At 44.2% G+C, this 13,198-nt stretch overlaps 1 protein-coding gene across 1 annotated transcript in view; it reads right to left on the reverse strand.

The window, feature by feature from the left end:
- Positions 1–13,198, reverse strand: part of LOC124006284 (neurexin-2-like) — a 401,953-nt gene that overhangs the window by 211,927 nt on the left and 176,828 nt on the right.

Genomic DNA, 13,198 nt, shown 5'->3' on the forward strand with positions numbered 1-13,198 from the left:
CAGAGACATGGTAAAAATACATTTTAAAAGACAAAAAGGGAAATGTACAGTATTGCTTACGCATCAGATTGCATGACTGCAGTTGTGTCGAACTTAAGCAGGGCCGTTTCACAATCAGAGAAGAGATCTCACCAATTAAGGAGGCAGTTGCATACCTAAACTCGCAAGTGAAAAATAATGAGTCTGAGAAATAATGTGTGTGTGTGCCTGTCTGTGTGTTCACGCGCCTGTGACTGCTGAGTGCGCAGGATAATAATGAAAACCTGCCTGTAAAGTAAGCTATCACTCTTCAAAACCTGAGCTCTCTTTTTTTTTCTCTTCTCCTCTCGCCTTTCTTCTTCTCTCTAATGCCAAGGCCATGTGAAGGACCCCATGTGCTCCCTCAAACGGATTGAAAAGCCATTAGACAACGTGGGATTATGAATGGTGGTCTGAGGTCTGAGTTATTAACTTGGTTGTGTGTATGTTAGTGTGTGTATGGTACAGCGTGGTTTTATTTACTTCGCTACAGATTTGCAGTAGATTCACTGTCAAGAGTGAAAAACAAAATGACTACAGATTCATTTGGTTAGGTAAATTATGTATTTTAATATCAGTTGATGATCTCGTCTAAACTGAACCGCCCTGTAATGACGCCACACATCAAATGAATGAATTATGATAATCCAAAACATATCCGATTTTTTGGGGGGCCTGAATGTGGTTGTTTGTTAAAGCTTTTAATGCATACGCATAGGCAGTAGGGAAATCATATGCTGTAGTAATTACCTCACAGACCAAAATCTAACTAGATTCTAAAGAAATAATCCCTAGTTTAACCAATAAACATCCCTGGGGGTAATAGATGGGGGGGGGGGGGGGTTCCCCCATAGTCAATACAGAGCCTCTCTCATACCACTAACTCCATGCATATTGGGGGTAGAGGAGGTAGATTTAATTGATACTACTTCCCTACCACTCCCATCCCCCATTCAGACAAGTAGTATGTACAGCAGCAGCAGTTCAGTTCTCTGGCTTACTGATATGATTAATCACTAGTCCCCTTAATCATACCCACAGGTCTACATTCAATTAAAAGTTATCTTTTTATTATTCAAGGCCACACACACACACACACACACACACACACACACACACACACACACACACACACACACACACACACACACACACACACACACACACACACACACACACACACACACACACACACACACACACACACACACACACACACACACACACACACACACAGCAGGCTAATGACACATAACATGAGCAAATATTGAGAATAATTGCTGGAAATAATTGGCACCAGATGCCTAAATCAATCAAGGTTTCAACTGATTTTAAATGTAAAGTATTTTGAGTGCCTAGAATAAATGGAGTGGGACAATGTTGATATACATCAGGTATGTCCTGGCTATATGAAACCCATCTAGGCAACAAGTATGAAATTCACCAGGTAAAGCAGGCCTGTGTACAACCAATACTGTACATCACAGTTTTCCTAAAAGCAGCACAACGTTTTATTGTCGAGTTAAAAGTGAAAGGCTCAGAAACCAAAGCCTCCAGCCGACCTCCCTTACACTCTTTCTCTAACTCAAATCCCTGCCCTCGCCCTGTTGCACCAAACAATACTTACTCCATCACTATTTGTATTGTCAGAATGCCAAAGGAAATTGGCAGCAACACCTTTTTGTCTGTCCATACTAGTAAAAGTCCTGCAGCGCTGACATACAGGACCTACAGTATACACCTCAAAGCTACAAGGCAGGATGTATCAGTTTCAGATTACAATAGTATTTCATTAGGATTCCCATCAGTTGCTGCCAAAGCAGCAGCTACTCTTCCTTGGGTCCAAACATGTACAAAACCTCTAGGACCTGTAGGACTTGTTTGGTTGATTGTGATGTCAAGACATCGGACCAGCGCTTTTTCAGGGACAGACCTCTCCCCATCTTAGCTACCGTTGTATCAATATGTTTTGACCATGTCAGTTTACAATCTTGCGTAACACCCAAGCAGTTTGCTCTCCTCAACTTAATCAATTGCCACATTATTCATTGCAAGATTTTGATGAGGTTTAGGGTTTAGCGAGTGATTATTCCCAAATACAATGCTTTTAGTTTTTGATATAGGAATAGCTTATTACTAGCCACCCATTCTAAAACTGACTGCAGCTCTTTGTTAACAATGGAATCGCCATAGGCATAACGGCTATTGCCGTTTGATTTTGTAAAAACACCACCTAAAAAAAAAGCTACGCCCTGCTCCTTACCTCACTTTTCCTAAATGTTTTCATTTTACATTGCACATTTGTCCAAATGTTTAATATTACAAACAGAAATGTATTTAGAGCCTTTTCTAGCTGTTTTTTCACACCTATTCCTAACTTAACCCGCCAAGAGAATGTGCTGTAGAACGTTGGTACCCAGTCAGGCTCTAATGAGTTTCTCTCTCCCCACTGAATGACAAATGGATGAATGGGCAATAATTGTGCACGTTACTTCACAATTGAATTCAAATTAGGTCGAACTGAATGAACGATAATGAATGATAAGAGGTTGATTTCATTTAGAAAGACAATAGTGTAAAGATAAGTTTGTGTTATGCCCATTTATCAGCGTTGGCGTTCATGTTAATAGCAAATAATGTGACGCCTTGCGGGTCGATATAATTTTCTTTTCCGCTTGACTTTTGTAAAAAGAAGCTGTTACGGGACTGTTTTATTTACTATAACTCTATTACTAATCAAATGCATTGTAAGTGAAACGAAAACATGTTCCGGATTGCAGTAGGCCTCCGATAGCATAAATTAAATGTATTTATTAGACTATTTGAATATTGATGCCTCATTGGCTGGAAGTGTCAAATTGCTTTTAGGCCAATATTTTTCACTAGGACTTTGTAGAATTATACAAAACATATCCTTGACTATCTAAAAAAATAACTATTGTTATATTGTTACATGCATATATTTCCATGAACATTTATTCATGCATTCATGCTTTCAATTGTTTATGCACTATTTATCAAGACTTGGTGCTTTGAGCACCATGAGAGTTGATATGCATCTGATGTGTATGCTAAAGGGGATGCCCGGCAAAGTTCTCTATATTCTCTAGTGGGTACTTATAAGCTGAAAGGCCATGCGGTTTTAGTGTTACAGCTTGCAGTGATTACTTGCTGTGGTAGCTGAAGTTTATAATGTTTATTCATCAGCGTGTATAAACACACAGGCTTTATTCAAGGCTAGTGGTGGTAAAATAGACAACAGTAAAGTACCAAGACAGTTGCCTTGAGGTATACCACACTCTACCTGGTTTACATTAGCGAGGCTTCCATTTAAGAAAACCCTGTGTTCTGTTAGATAGGTAGATCTCTATCTAAGATATGGCAGTCATAACACATACGTTTTTTTGAACAGCAGATTATGATCGGTAATGTCAAAAGCTTGACTGAAGTCTAACTAAACAGCTCTCACAATCTTCTTATTATCAGTTTCTTTCAGCCAATCATTAGTCATTTGTGTCAGTGCCAAACATGTTGAGTCTCCTTCCCTATAAGCTTGCTAAAAGTCTGTTATTAGTTTGTTTATTGCGAAATAGCATTTCAACCAGTCAAACACAAACACAATTTTCGAAAGTTTACTAAACGGTTGGTAGCAGGCTGATTGGTATGCTTTTTGAACCCATATTGGGTGATTTGCTATTCTTGTGTAGTGAAATGACTTTCAGTTCAAGCCCTCCAGGCTTGAGGGCGCACATTTTCCTGTAGGCTTAAATTTAAGAGGTGACAAATAGGAGTGGCAATATCGTCCACTACCATCCTCAGTAATTTTGCATCCAAGTTGTCAGTACCAGGTGGTTTGCCATTATTGATAGAAAGCAATCATTTTTTTCACCTCTTCCTCACTTTACAGAATTTTTGTATTATTTGGTCTGTTATGCATGGATAAGAAGGTTCAGAGTTTGTTGTTGGCATGTCATGTCTAACTTTTTATAATCTTGCCAGTAGAAAAGTAATTAAAGTAGGTGGAAATAGAGGGTTTTGTGATGATTCTGATTCAATGAAGGATGGAGCTGAGTTTGCCTTTTTGCCCAAACTGTAATTTAAGGTACTCCAAAGATTTTACTATTATCTTTTATATCATGTATCTTTGCTTCGTAGCACAGTTTAATATTTTTTTGTTAAGTTTAGTCCCATGATGTCTCAATTTACAGTACGTTTGCCAATTGGCTGTGCAGCCAGACTTATTTGCCATTCCATTTGCCTGGTCCCACTCAACCATACAGTTTTTCAGATTCCTCATCAATCCACAGGGATTAAGCAGTTTTAACCGTCAGTTTCTTAATGGGTGCATTAAGGTGTCAGAATATACAAATGGTGATGCTACCATGCCTAAACTGCTAGCTGTGGGGGACCACCACGTGACCAATGCTCTAAAAGGCCCAGAAAATGGAATCTGTGTGCAGCTTATCTGCTACTATGCTGTGGCCCGGAGACTCGCTACCATAACTCATAATGATAACTGACACGTTTACCACCTATACACCTACAACATATATCCAAGACTTATTCTAATCTCTTTAAATGGTAATTGAAAAGAACGATAAAGTTAAGTGGCAACCATTTAAACATGACTTTGAGGTGCTTCTATTATAATCTGCCTGGAAAAAAATTAGCCAAGCTACATAAAGTCACGAGCTATCTGCAACAAAAGAAAGTATGAGTGAAATCCCCTGGCTGGGTCCGGTGTATACTCGCTAGAGACAGACAGACACACAGACATCACATGACCTGCTTTGATCTCACTGGAGAAACCACCTACAGGTACAGTGCATCTCCCTGGCAACATCAGAAATGTTACTGCCGGTCGGTTAACATGGTTCTTAGGTCAGATCCCAGACAGAGTAGATAATACTGTACCCATTATCAATGGCAAGTTTAGCCAACCTCGTAGGAAGGGGATTCCCTAAAGGGAATACAGCTCCACAGGGTGTATCTTTGCAGTAAACTGTCACGCATTTGAGTAGCAACGCACATGCCCCGCCCACCTGAGGATCTTTCTTTTCGGTGTTTGTCCCTTTGTGCCTTCAGAAAGTATTATAACCCCTCGACTTTTTCCACATTTTGTTGTGTTACAGCCTGAATTTAAAGTTGATTAAATATAGATTTTGTGTCACTGGCCTACACACAATACCCCATAATGTCAAAGTAGAACTATGTTTTTTTTGGCATTTTTCTAATTAACGCAGTTACTGGAGAGGAGTGAAACCGCTCAGGGATTTCACCATGAGGCCAATTGTGACTTTAAAACAGTTAAGAGTTTAATGGCTTTGATATAGAAAGCTGAGGATGGATCAACAACATTGTAGTTACGCCACAATACTAACCTAACTGACAGAGTGAGAAGACGTAAGCCTTTACAGATTGTTTTTGTTCAAAACATGCATCCTAAAGGCACTAATGTAATACTGTAAAATATATGGCAAAATCAATTAATTTTTTGCCCTGAATACAAAGTGTTGTGTTTGGGGCAAATCCAATACATCACATTACTGAGTACCACACTCCATATTTTCAAGCATAGTGGTGGCTGCATCATGTTATGGGTATGATTGTAATTGTTGGGCAGGGGAGTTTCTCAGGAGAAAAAAGAAACGGAATGGAGGTAAGCACTGGCAAAATCCTAGAGGTAAACCTAAAACATAAGGCCAAATCTACACTGTAGTTGCTTACCAAGAAGACAGTGAATGTTCCGTAGTGACCGAGTTACAGTTTGGACTTAATTCTACTTGAAAGTCTATGGCAGGGATCTAAAAATTGTTGTTGTCTATTAATGATCAACAACCAATTTCACAGAGCTTGAAGAATTTTAAAAAGAATAATGGGCAAATGTTGAACAATGCAGATGTGGAAAGCTCTTAGAGACTTACCCAGAAAGACTCACAGCTGTAATTGCTGTCAAAGGTGTTTCTACAATGGGGCCTCCCTGAGTGGCGCAGCGGTGACTACAGACCCGGGTTCGATCCCAGCCGTGACCGGGAGACCCATGAAGCGGCGCACAATTGGCCCAGCGCCATCCAGGCTCGGGGAGGGTTTGGCTGGCCGGGATGTCCTTGTCCCATCGCGCTCGAGCGACTCCTGTGGCGGGCCGGGCGCATGCATGCTGACAAGGTCGCCAGTTGTATGGTGTTTCCTCCGACACATTGGTGTGGCTGGCTTCCGGGTTATGCAAGCAGTGTGTCAAGAAGCAGTGCGGCTTGGTGGGGTCGTGTTTCGAAGGACGCATGGTTCATGAACTTTGCCTCTCCCGAATCCATTTGTTGACATCCCCGTCAGTGAGAATTTCTCCTTTGCCAAGATAATCCATCCATATCAAGAAGCTGATTAAACAGCACAAGGGGGGCGGGGGGCACTAAAATGTGCAGCTTTTTCAAACAACACAGTGCCACAGATGTCTCAAGTTGAGGGAGTGTGCAATTGGCATGCTGACTGCAGGAATGTCCATCAGAGCTGATACCCGACAACTGAATGTTCATTTCTCTACCATAAGCAACCTCCAATGTCGTTTTGGGGAATTTGGCAGTACGTCCAACTGGCCTCACTACCACAGACCAGGTGTTACCACGCCAAACCAGGACCTCCACATCTTCACTGACGGGATTGTCTGAGACCAGCCACCCCAGGCCCACCCATGGATGCGCCCCTGCCCAGTCATGTGAAATCCATAGATTAGAGCCTAATTCATTTTTTAAAATTGACTGATTTCCTTATATGAACTATAACTCAGTAAAACCATTGAAATTGTTGCATATTACGTTCAATTGGTCATTATGGGGTACTGAATGTAGATAAGTGAGATTACTTTGTACTCAATTTAATTAATTTTTAAATTAATGCTTAATATGTGGAGTAAGTCAAGGGGTATGAATACTTTCTGAAAGCACTGTAAATCTTGCTTCATTTTAAATCCTGCAACTTTTTCATTCTCTTGCTTTTTTCCTGTTTATGTTACGACGAGCGGAAATGTTTGTAATGAACCGGTCAAACACAAACGGACTCAATGGAATATGTTGTCTTTCCATTGCATGTCCAAGAATACTAAATCTTCATCAGGGATTTAACTCATCGTCTCGACACTTACACCACAAGAAAGAGACGCAAAATAACTTTATTTTGATGGGTGTACATTTTTTTGTGGAATTGGAGAAGTATTACATTTAATACAGTTAAGTGGTTTACAAATTAGATTAGCTGAAATGAAAGCAACTTCCCAAAATGAACACTCGGATTATAGTGGTATTATGTTTTATCAGGCAAACAATGTAAAGTATGTATAGACAGGTGTAATCTGGAGCTAAACTTGTTGATTTTTAATCAGAGGGTATCCTGCTAATGACATACTTGTTGAATTATGCAACAGAACGTGCCAACAACAGTAATTAATGAGGCAGCCTAGACAGCAGCGCAGGTGAGTGCAGGTAGGCCTCCTAGACAGAGCAAGTTGTGTGGTTTCAGCCCTGTTCCACCCTGTTATGTTAATGTATTCATATATGCAAATACACCATGTCATGTTTGTCATTTATTATCATGTCTTGTCCCTGTGCTCCCCATGCTATTCGTTTCCCTCTGCTGGTCTTATTTGGTTCTTTCCCTCCTTCTATCCCTCTCTCTCCCCCTCCCTCTCTCACTCTCTCGCTCTCTCTTCTCTCTATCGTTCCGTTCCTGCTCCCAGCTGTTCCTATTCCCCTAATCATCATTTAGTCTTCCCACACCTGTTCCCGATCCTTTCCCCTGATTAGAGTCCCTATTTATTCCTTTGTGATCCGTTCCTGTCCCGTCGGTTCCTTGTTTTGTATTCACCATGCTGTGATTGTGTTTCGCCCTGTCCTGTCGTGTTTTTTGCCTTCATCAGATGCTGCGTGTGAGCAGGTGGCTCTATCAACTACGGCCTGCGCCTACCCGAAGCGACCTGCAGTCTGTGGCCGCTTCTCTAGTTATTCCCCTCTACAGACTAGAGGATTTTTGTTATTCCCTGTTTGGATTTAAATAAACTCTGTTTCTGTTAAGTCGCTTTTGGGTCCTCTTTCACCTGCATGACAGAAGGAACCGACCAAGGAATGGACCCAGCGACTTCAGACGCTCGTTACACTGCCGTCAAGATCCAAGGAGCCATGCTCGGCAGACACGAGCAGGAATTGTCTGCTGCTCGCCATGCCGTGGAGAACCTGGCCGCTCAGGTTTCCGACCTCTCTGGACAGTTCCAGAGTCTACGTCTCGTGCCACCTGTTACTTCCTGGCCTGCCGAGCCTCCAGAACCTAGGGTTAATAACCCACCTTGCTACTCCGGGCAGCCCACTGAGTGCCGCTCCTTTCTCACGCAGTGTGAGATTGTGTTCTCTCTCCAACCCAACACATACTCTAGAGAGAGAGCTCGGGTTGCTTACGTCATTTCACTCCTTACTGGCCGGGCTCGAGAATGGGGCACAGCTATCTGGGAGGCAAGGGCGGATTGCTCTAACAAGTTCCAGAACTTTAAAGAGGAGATGATTCGGGTTTTTGACCGTTCAGTTTTTGGTAGGGAGGCTTCTAGGGCCCTGGCTTCCTTATGCCAAGGTGAACGGTCCATAACGGATTATTCTATTGAGTTTCGCACTCTTGCTGCCTCTAGTGAGTGGAACGAGCCGGCGCTGCTCGCTCGTTTTCTGGAGGGACTCCACGCAGTGGTTAAGGATGAGATTCTCTCCCGGGAGGTTCCATCAGATGTGGACTCTTTGATTGCTCTCGCCATCCGCATAGAACGACGGGTAGATCTTCGTCACCGGGCTCGTGGAAGAGAGCTCGCATCAACGGTGTTTCCCTGCTCCGCATCGCAACCATCTCCCTCCTCTGGCTTTGAGACTGAGCCCATGCAGCTGGGAGGGATTCGCATCTCGACTAAGGAGAGGGAACGGAGGATCACCAACCGCCTGTGCCTCTATTGCGGAGTTGCTGGACATTTTGTTAATTCATGTCCAGTAAGAGGCCAGAGCCCATCAGTAAGCGGAGGGCTACTGGTGAGCGCTACTACTCAGGTCCCTTCATCTAGATCTTGTACTACTATGTCGGTCCATCTACGCTGGACCGGTTCGGTGCTACATGCAGTGCCTTGATTGACTCTGGGGCTGAGGGTTGTTTCATGGACGAAGCATGGGTTCGGAAACATAACATTCCTTTCAGACCGTTAGACAGGCCTACGCCCATGTTTGCCTTAGATGGTAGTCATCTTCCCAGTATCAAATTTGAGACACTACCTTTAACTCTCACAGTATCTGGTAACCACAGTGAGACTATTTCTTTTTGATTTTCCGTTCACCGTTTACACCTGTTGTTTTGGGTCATCCCTGGCTAGTATGTCATAATCCTTCTATTAATTGGTCTAGTAATTCTATCCTATCCTGGAACGTTTCTTGTCATGTGAAGTGTTTAATGTCTGCCATCCCTCCCGTTTCTTCTGTCCCTACTTCTCAGGAGGAACCTGGCGATTTGACAGGAGTGCCGGAGGAATATCATGATCTGCGCACGGTCTTCAGTCGGTCCCGAGCCAACTCCCTTCCTCCTCACCGGTCGTATGATTGTAGTATTGATCTCCTTCCGGGGACCACTCCTCCTCGAGGTAGACTATACTCTCTGTCGGCTCCCGAACGTAAGGCTCTCGAGGATTATTTGTCTGTGTCTCTTGACGCCGGTACCATAGTGCCTTCTTCTTCTCCGGCCGGGGCGGGGTTCTTTTTGTTAAGAAGAAGGACGGTACTCTGCGCCCCTGCGTGGATTATCGAGGGCTGAATGACATAACGGTTAAGAATCGTTATCCGCTTCCCTTATGTCATCAGCCTTCGAGATTCTGCAGGGAGCCAGGTGCTTTACTAAGTTGGACCTTCGTAACGCTTACCATCTCGTGCGCATCAGAGAGGGGGACGAGTGGAAAACGGCGTTTAACACTCCGTTAGGGCATTTTGAGTACCGGGTTCTGCCGTTCGGTCTCGCCAATGCGCCAGCTGTTTTTCAGGCATTAGTTAATGATGTTCTGAGAGACATGCTGAACATTTTTGTTTTTGTCTATCTTGACGATATCCTGATTTTTTCTCCGTCACTCGAGATTCATGTTCAGCACGTTCGACGTGTTCTACAGCGCCTTTTAGAGAATTGTCTCTACGTAAAGGCTGAGAAGTGCTCTTTTCATGTCTCCTCCGTTACTTTTCTCGGTTCCGTTATTTCCGCTGAAGGCATTCAGATGGATTCCGCTAAGGTCCAAGCTGTCAGTGATTGGCCCGTTCCAAGGTCACGTGTCGAGTTGCAGCGCTTTTTAGGTTTCGCTAATTTCTATCGGCGTTTCATTCGTAATTTCGGTCAAGTTGCTGCCCCTCTCACAGCTCTTACTTCTGTCAAGACGTGTTTTAAGTGGTCCGGTTCCGCCCAGGGAGCTTTTGATCTTCTAAAAGAACGTTTTACGTCCGCTCCTATCCTCGTTTCTCCTGACGTCACTAGACAATTCATTGTCGAGGTTGACGCTTCAGAGGTAGGCGTGGGAGCCATTCTATCCCAGCGCTTCCAGTCTGACGATAAGGTTCATCCTTGCGCTTATTTTTCTCATCGCCTGTCGCCATCTGAGCGCAACTATGATGTGGGTAACCGTGAACTGCTCGCCATCCGCTTAGCCCTAGGCGAATGGCGACAGTGGTTGGAGGGGGCGACCGTCCCTTTTGTCGTTTGGACAGACCATAAGAACCTTGAGTACATCCGTTCTGCCAAACGACTTAATGCCCGTCAAGCTCGTTGGGCGTTGTTTTTCGCTCGTTTCGAGTTTGTGATTTCTTACCGTCCGGGTAGCAAGAACACCAAGCCTGATGCCTTATCCCGTCTGTTTAGTTCTTCTGTGGCTTCTACTGATCCCGAGGGGATTCTTCCTTATGGGCGTGTTGTCGGGTTAACAGTCTGGGGAATTGAAGGACAGGTTAAGCAAGCACTCACGCACACTGCGTCGCCGCGCGCTTGTCCTAGTAACCTCCTTTTCGTTCCTGTTTCCACTCGTCTGGCTGTTCTTCAGTGGGCTCACTCTGCCAAGTTAGCTGGTCATCCCGGTGTTCGAGGCACTCTTGCGTCTATTCGCCAGCGCTTTTGGTGGCCGACTCAGGAGCGTGACACGCGCCGTTTCGTGGCTGCTTGTTCGGACTGCGCGCAGACTAAGTCGGGTAACTCTCCTCCTGCCGGTCGTCTCAGACCGCTCCCCATTCCTTCTCGACCATGGTCTCACATCGCCTTAGACTTCATTACCGGTCTGCCTTTGTCTGCGGGGAGGACTGTGAGAGCCGCCAATAAACGCAGGATTAAGAGTCCAAGGTATTGTTGCGGCCAGAGAGTGTGGCTTTCCACTCGCAACCTTCCTCTTACGACAGCTTCTCGTAAGTTGACTCCGCGGTTCATTGGTCCGTTCCGTGTCTCCCAGGTCGTCAGTCCTGTCGCTGTGCGACTGCTTCTTCCGCGACATCTTCGTCGCGTCCATCCTGTCTTCCATGTCTCCTGTGTTAAGCCCTTTCTTCGCACCCCCGTTCGTCTTCCCTCCCCCCCTCCCGTCCTTGTCGAGAGCGCACCTATTTACAAGGTACATAAGATCATGGACATGCGTTCTCGGGGACGGGGTCACCAATACCTTGTGGATTGGGAGGGTTACGGTCCTGAGGAGAGGAGTTGGGTTCCGTCTCGGGACGTGCTGGACCGTTCACTCATCGATGATTTCCTCTGTTGCCGCCAGGATTCCTCCTCGAGTGCGCCAGGAGGCGCTCGGTGAGTGGGGGTACTGTCATGTTTGTCATTTATTATCATGTCTTGTCCCTGTGCTCCCCATGCTATTCGTTTCCCTCTGCTGGTCTTATTTGGTTCTTTCCCTCCTTCTATCCCTCTCTCTCCCCCTCCCTCTCTCACTCTCTCGCTCTCTCTTCTCTCTATCGTTCCGTTCCTGCTCCCAGCTGTTCCTATTCCCCTAATCATCATTTAGTCTTCCCACACCTGTTCCCGATCCTTTCCCCTGATTAGAGTCCCTATTTATTCCTTTGTGATCCGTTCCTGTCCCGTCGGTTCCTTGTTTTGTATTCACCATGCTGTGATTGTGTTTCGCCCTGTCCTGTCGTGTTTTTTGCCTTCATCAGATGCTGCGTGTGAGCAGGTGGCTCTATCAACTACGGCCTGCGCCTACCCGAAGCGACCTGCAGTCTGTGGCCGCTTCTCTAGTTATTCCCCTCTACAGACTAGAGGATTTTTGTTATTCCCTGTTTGGATTTAAATAAACTCTGTTTCTGTTAAGTCGCTTTTGGGTCCTCTTTCACCTGCATGACACACCCAGTGTATTTATGCAAATCCAGCCAATATAATTTGAACAAAAAAATACCTGACACCATTAGAAAATGTATATATTGTATGAGTGAAATTTGACACTAAATTGAATATCTATTTTCCACAAAAATCCTTGAACTCCGTTATGTGCCATTATTCAGTCAATAACTGAGGTAGTGAAATAAAATAACACGTTTGAAATATCTTCATCCATTGTCCAACTACTGCATTTATTAGAATTGTAAAAAAAAATACAAAAAAAAAAAACTTTTAACAATTCTGATGACGGTTGCTAATTCGAGTTGAGGTTGGAAACTTTCCCCATCTTTGCTACACCTCATTTGGTATCCGGCAGCAGCGCGACTCACAGATGAAAGCCATGTCGAATGAAAAGCCATGGCATCAGGAAATGCCTGGCGTGTAATGACTAGCGCAGGTCAGTGTAGTTGTTGATGTAATAAAAAACAGATGATGATAAAAAAATGTTTTTAAAGCATAGCCTCTTGCCTCCAGCAATGTTTCTGTGATTTTGCCACCCACGCCTCATTTCCTGTCCTGTCCTCTCATTATCAGACACATACACGTGTGTCAATGCCTTTCTGAACTATTGTACCCACTCACAAGAAATGGTCTGGCAAACGTAAGACATATTTAGAGGTACATCTCTGTCTTTCAAAACAAATAGTACCAACTCCACTACCAACCATTTGCTATGGTCCGATGGAAGAGACGATGCTTAAAAAGTAGATATTTGAAAAAAAAGCCTGTCTCTTTCCAAGGTGTGCATAATGTAGCCTTCACTGAGAGGGGATGTTCAGAC

This window comes from Oncorhynchus gorbuscha, linkage group LG02 (genome assembly GCF_021184085.1).
Source record: "Oncorhynchus gorbuscha isolate QuinsamMale2020 ecotype Even-year linkage group LG02, OgorEven_v1.0, whole genome shotgun sequence".
Taxonomy (NCBI): domain Eukaryota; kingdom Metazoa; phylum Chordata; class Actinopteri; order Salmoniformes; family Salmonidae; genus Oncorhynchus; species Oncorhynchus gorbuscha.